The sequence below is a fragment of the Heterodontus francisci genome, chromosome 22, assembly GCF_036365525.1.
Source record: "Heterodontus francisci isolate sHetFra1 chromosome 22, sHetFra1.hap1, whole genome shotgun sequence".
Lineage (NCBI taxonomy): Eukaryota > Metazoa > Chordata > Chondrichthyes > Heterodontiformes > Heterodontidae > Heterodontus > Heterodontus francisci.
The window spans coordinates 37,639,491-37,645,490 of NC_090392.1; the positions used below are offsets into that span (position 1 = coordinate 37,639,491).

At 47.2% G+C, this 6,000-nt stretch overlaps 1 pseudogene; it reads right to left on the bottom strand.

Moving 5' to 3' along the window:
* The window catches only part of LOC137381538 (zinc finger protein 208-like), an 84,337-nt pseudogene extending 80,491 nt beyond the window's left edge, over positions 1–3,846 (bottom strand).
* Positions 3,847–6,000: the final 2,154 nt, after the last annotated feature.

Here is a 6,000-nt window from a genome sequence, read left to right on the forward strand (position 1 = left end):
AGGCATCTTGACAAATTCATGAATCGGATGGGAATAGAGGGATATGGTCCCCACAAGTGCAGAAGGTTTTAGTTTAGGCAGGCATCAAGATCGGCGCAGGCTTGGAGGGCTGAATGGCCTGTTCCTGTGCTGTACTGTTCTTTGTTCTTTATTCTAGTCCCATTTTCCAGCACTTGGCCCGTAGACTTGTATGCTGTGGCATTTCAAGTGTTCATCTAAATAGCACCGCAGCCTCACAGCTCCAGTGACCCGGGTTCAATTCTGGGTACTGCCTGTGCGGAGTTTGCAAGTTTTCCCTGTGACCGCGTGGGTTTTTGCCGGGTGCTCCGGTTTCCTCCCACAGCCAAAGACTTGCAGGTTGATCGGTAAATTGGCCATTGTAAATTGCCCCTAGTGTAGGTAGGTGGCAGGGGAATTGAGGGAAGGTGGGGATGTGGTAAGATATGGGATTAATGTAGGATTAGTATAAATGGGTGGTTGATGGTCGGCACAGATTTGGTGGGCTGAAGGGCCTGTTTCAGTGCTGTATCTCTAAATAAAAACAAATAAATCAATAAACTTCTTAAATGTTGTGAGGGTTCCTGCCTCTACCACCTCTTCAGGCAGTGCGTTCCAGATTCCAACCAACCTCTGGGTGAAAAACTTTTCTTCAAATCCCCTCTAAACCTCCTGCCCCGTACCTTAAATCTATGCCCCCTGGTTATTGACCCCTCCGCTAAGGGAAAAAGTCTCTTCCTATCTAACCTATCAATGCCCCTCATAAATTTGTACACCTCAATCATGTCCCCCCTCATCCTTCTCTGTTCTAAGGAAAACAACCCTAGCCTTTTCAGTCTCTCTTCATAGCTGAAATGCTCCAACACAGGCAATATCCTGGTGAATCTCCTCTGCACCCTCTCCAGTGCAATCACATCCTTCCTATAGTGTGGTGCCCAGAACTGCACACAGTACTCCAGTGATGGCCTAACTATTGTTTTATACAGCTCCATCATAACTTCCCTGCTCTTATATTCTATGCTTTGGCTAATAAAGGCAAGTATCCCATATGCCTTCCTAACCACCTTATCTCCTTGTGCTGCTGCCTTCAGTGATCTATGGACAATTACACCAAGGTCCCTCTGAACTTCGGTACTTCCTGGGGTCCTACCATCCATTGTATATTCAAGCAATTAGGATCACAAATGGCATGTTGTCCTTTATTACAAGGGGATTGGAGTACAGGAATAAAGAAGTCTTGCCACAATTGTATAGGGCTTTGGTAAGACCACATCTGGAATACTGTGTGCAGTTTTGGTCTCCACATTTAAAAAAGGATAAACTTGCATTGGAGGCAGTACAGCGAAGGTTCACTAAATTGGTCCCTGGGATGAGGGGCTTGTCCTTTGATGAGAGGCTGAATAAATTGGGCCTGTATTCTCTGGAGTTTAGATAAATGAGAGGCGATCTCATTGAAACATATAAGATTCTGAACAGGCTGGATGGGGTAGAAGCTGAGAGATTGTTTCTGCTGGTCGGGAATCTAAAACAGGGGTCACAGTCTCTGGATAAGGGGCTGATCGTTCAGGACTGAGATGAGGAGAAATTTATTCACTCAAAGGGTTGCGAATCTTTGGAATTCTCTACCCAGGGGGTTGTGGATGCACCATCATTGAATATATTTAAGGCTGGGATAGTCAGATCTTTGGTCTCTCAGGAGATATCAAGAGATATGGCAGTGGGCGGGAAAGTGGAGTTGAAGCCGAAGATCAGCCATGATCATGTGGAATGGCAGAGCAGGTTCGACAGGCCGTATGGTCTACTTCTTGTGTTTATACAGCAAGTGATAATGACCTGGAACCCGCTGCCTAAGAGGGTGGTGGAAGTAGAGATGATCAAGGAATTCGAAAGGAAATTTGATGGATACTTGTGGGAAATAAACCTGCAGCACTATGGGGATAGAGCAGGGGGAATGGGTCCGATTGGATTGCTCCACAGAAAGCTGGCATGGAATCAAAAAGCTGAATGTCTTCCTTCTGTGCTGTAATGACTCTATGACTCATTTGCATAATCACAACTTGTAATTTAACCCTTGGAGTCCAGGTATCATTCATGTAAATCTACACTGCACTCCCTCCACAGTCAATATATCCTTCCTAAGAGGTGGTGCCCAGAACTGAACACAGTACTCCAGGTGTGGTCTAACCAGGGCATTGAGTATCTCGGTACTTTTCCAGTCACAATGATCTCTGAAATCTTTTCTCACAGACAGAACAAACCTTTTTCCCTCAACGTTCAAAGGCCGATGATATTCCGGTCTTGACGAATCAAGTGACTATCAGATCAAGATGTGAAGCTTGGTTTGAGTTTATCGTCCGCAAATCCTGCCCTTCTAATACCCTGTAAAAGGAGTTTACAAAAGCCATCACTGTCTGCCCAGGTTAGAAATTCAGAAGAGACAAACATTTGTCTTGACTTGAGTTTGCCGTGTGTAAATCCTCCCCTTTTAAGCCGGTAAAAGGAGTTTACAAAATCCGTCACTGTCAGTGCAGGATTTTAATTCACAACATTCTCAGGATGGTCGTGCATTCGCTTTGCTGCACATTGCCCCCTAGAAAGATAGCATCCAGGGAAGATATCAGAAACATGCCCGAATCTGTCCTGGAAGTATTTGATGGGGCAGTACCCTAGTTCAAGAAGGCAGTCCACCATCACCTTCTCAATGGGCAACTGGGGATTGGCAATATCTGGTGTACTTAAGTAAAAACATCTGTCTGTGTAAAATGGATTAAAAGCCTCTACAGAAATACTTGTTACTCAAACAATACTCTTTTAGATTGAGTGGTTGGTGTTTGTTTGGCAATCTCGTCTCCCCTGACAGTCTCACATTGGAAATTGTTGTGCCCAACTGGGCTCAAAAGTATTCGGGGTTAAATCCAGAAGCTCCTCAATTCTGTGAGCAATAGAATAAAAGCAGATGCTGCAAGTCTGAAATAAAAGTAGAAAATGCTGGAAATACTCAACTCAGGCAGCATCTGTGGAGACTGAAGCAGAGTTAACGTTTCAGACACATTGAGCTGCCAGAGCCTACAGTCTGGAACTCGGAGTGGGAGAAGGAGGAAGAATGAGGAGAGGCAATATAGTCCAACACTCGTAGCAACCTACAATCCACCTACATTATCGGGATAGGGAGACAGAGTTTAGAAACACTCACCAACACAACTCCAGGAAAACATCCCAGGAGGAAAAGGGGGAGCAGTGTGTGTACCTGCCCTGATATCCCCCTCCCCAGGCCTGTCAATCAAACCCCCCACTCCTCCCAGTCCACAGCTCAGCCCAGCAGCTTCCTGCACCTTGAGCCAGCCCTGCCCAGGTGTGGCCCAATCCAAGCGGAGTCTTTGTGGAAGCAGGGAGTGCAGGAAGGGGGACCTCCTGCCCTGTGCCAAATGATTCCTCCCTCCCCCAGGCCCCTTTATAACTGCGATAAATTTCCTTTAAAGTTTTGCTCTTTGATGTTTCAGTGTATTAATCCTTAGTTCCTCCAAAAGAGCTGGAAAGCTGGCGGCCGTTAACCCAGCCTGTTCACGGGAGAAACCCCGCTCGGTGCAAATGCGGGACCGACCGCTTCTGATTGGAGTGTTGAGGCCTACACCGGGTGAAGCCTCCCCATCCACCTACCAGCTGCAGATGCGTGAACTACGCATGCTCCAAACATTGTTCAGCAGTACGCCTGCGCATTGGTCTCCTGTGTTGTGAATGGGGAACATTTTGTATCGCGGAAAATGTTGCGTAAAAGCGGCGCCATTGAACATCGCAAAAGGAGGCAATCGCTTCCATTGAGGAGGTTTGGGGTTATTTCGTCTTTTGGATCAAATTGATCAGCGCCATATTTGTTACTGGCAACTGCCTGTGACGTCATAGAAAATGACGTTTGAGTTGATGAGGCTGCATCTGCGCATATGCCAGTAGTGCCCCACCTAGTGGTTGCTGCCCCCAAACACGCCCCAGATTTAAAACCTGCTGGCAAGCGGAGTGCTGTTGCTGTCCGGCCTCTACCTTGGAAGTGCTGAGTGCCAACTCTCAGACACTTCTTCCTCCCTCCTCCTGGACGATGAGCCCACCACCAAACATCAAGCTACTGTCTACAGGACTGTCACTGATCTCATCTCCTCCGGAGATCTTCCCTCTACAGCTTCCAACCTCGTGTTCCCGCCACCCTGGACAACCCGCTTCTACCTCCATCCTAAAATCCACAAACAGGACTATCTTAGCAGACCCATTGTTTCAGCCTGTTTCTGCTCCACTGAACTTATTTCTTCCTATCTTGACTCTATCTTTTCTCCCAGGTCCAGTCTCATCTCACCTACATCCGTGACTCTGACACCCTATGTCATTTTGACAATTTCCAGTTTCCTGGCCCTAACCGCCTCCTCTTCACTATGGACGTCCAATCTGTCTGCATCTCCATCCCCCACCAGGATGGTTTGAGGGCTCTTTGCTTCTTCCTTGAACAGAGGCCCAACCAGTCCCCATCCACCACCACCCTCCTCCACTTGGCTGAACTTGTTCTCACATTGAACAACTTCTCCTTCAACTCCACTCACTTCCTTCAAATAAAAGCTGTTGCTATGGGTACACGCATGGGTCCTAGTTATGCTAGCCTTTTTGTGAGATATGTCGAACATTCATTGTTCCAGTCCTATTCAGGCCCCCTGCCCCAACTCTTTTTCTGGTACATCGATGACTGTATCAGTGCCGTTTCCTGCTCTTGCCCCAAACTGGAAACCTTCATCAACTTTGCTTCTAATTTCCACCCTTCTCTCACCTTTACATGGTCTATCTCTGACACTTCCCTTCCCTTCCTTGACTTCTCTGTCTCCATCTCTGGGGATAGGCTGTCCACTAACATTCTTTATAAGCCGACTGACTCTCACAGCTACCTCAAATACACTTCCTCACACCCTGCTTCCTGTAAGAAATCCATTCTATTCTCCCAATTTCTCCATCTCTGACGCATTTGCTCTGATGATGCAACCTTCCACAACAGCACTTCTGATGTGTCTTCCTTTTTCCTCAACCAAGGATTCCCCTCACTGTGGTTGACAGGGTCCTCAACCGTGCCTGACCCATTTCCCATACTTCTGCCCTCACCTTTCCCCTCCCTCCCAGAACTGCGACACGGTTCCCCTTGTCCTCACTTTCCACCCCACCAGCCTACATATCCAAAGGATCATCCTCTGCCATTTCTGCCACCTCCAGCATGATGCCACCACCAAACACATCTCCCCCTCCCTGTCAGCATTCAGACACCCCGGTCCATTCCTCCATTAGCCCCGACACTTCGTCCCCTTCCCACGGCACCTTCCCATGCAATTGCAGGAGGTGTAATGCCTGCCCCTTTATCTCCGCTATCCTCACTATCCCAGGCCCCAAACACTCCTTTCAGGTGAAGCAGCGATTTACTTGTACTTCTTTCAATTTAGTATACTGTATTCACTGCTCACAATTAGTCTCCTCTATATTGGGACACCAAACGCAGATTGGGTGACTGCTTTGCGGAACACCTCCACTCAGTCCGAAAACATGACCCCGAGCTTCCGGTTGTTTGCCATTTCAATACCCTCCCCTGCTCTCATGCCACATTTCTGTCCTGGGCCTGCTGCAGTGTTCCAGTGAACATCAACGCAAGCTCGAGGAGCAGCATCTCATTTTCTGATTAAGCACTCTACAGCCTTGCAGACTGAACATTGAGTTCAATAATTTCCAAGCATGACTGGCCCTTTTTTAATTTTAATTTTGTTTTATATTATTTTGTTTCATTTTTTTTTTACCATTTACCTACCTGCTGGGTTTTTCATGTTTGTGCTTTAGGCTAGGGCTGTTCATTATTCTGTCATTAACACTCTCTCTGCACTAATGCTTTGTCTTCCACCACTCCATTACCACACTCTCTTTGCCTTTGCCCCATGACCTCCTTATCAGTTAATCTCTCTGGCCCTCTGTCCTATCACACACTTTCCCTTT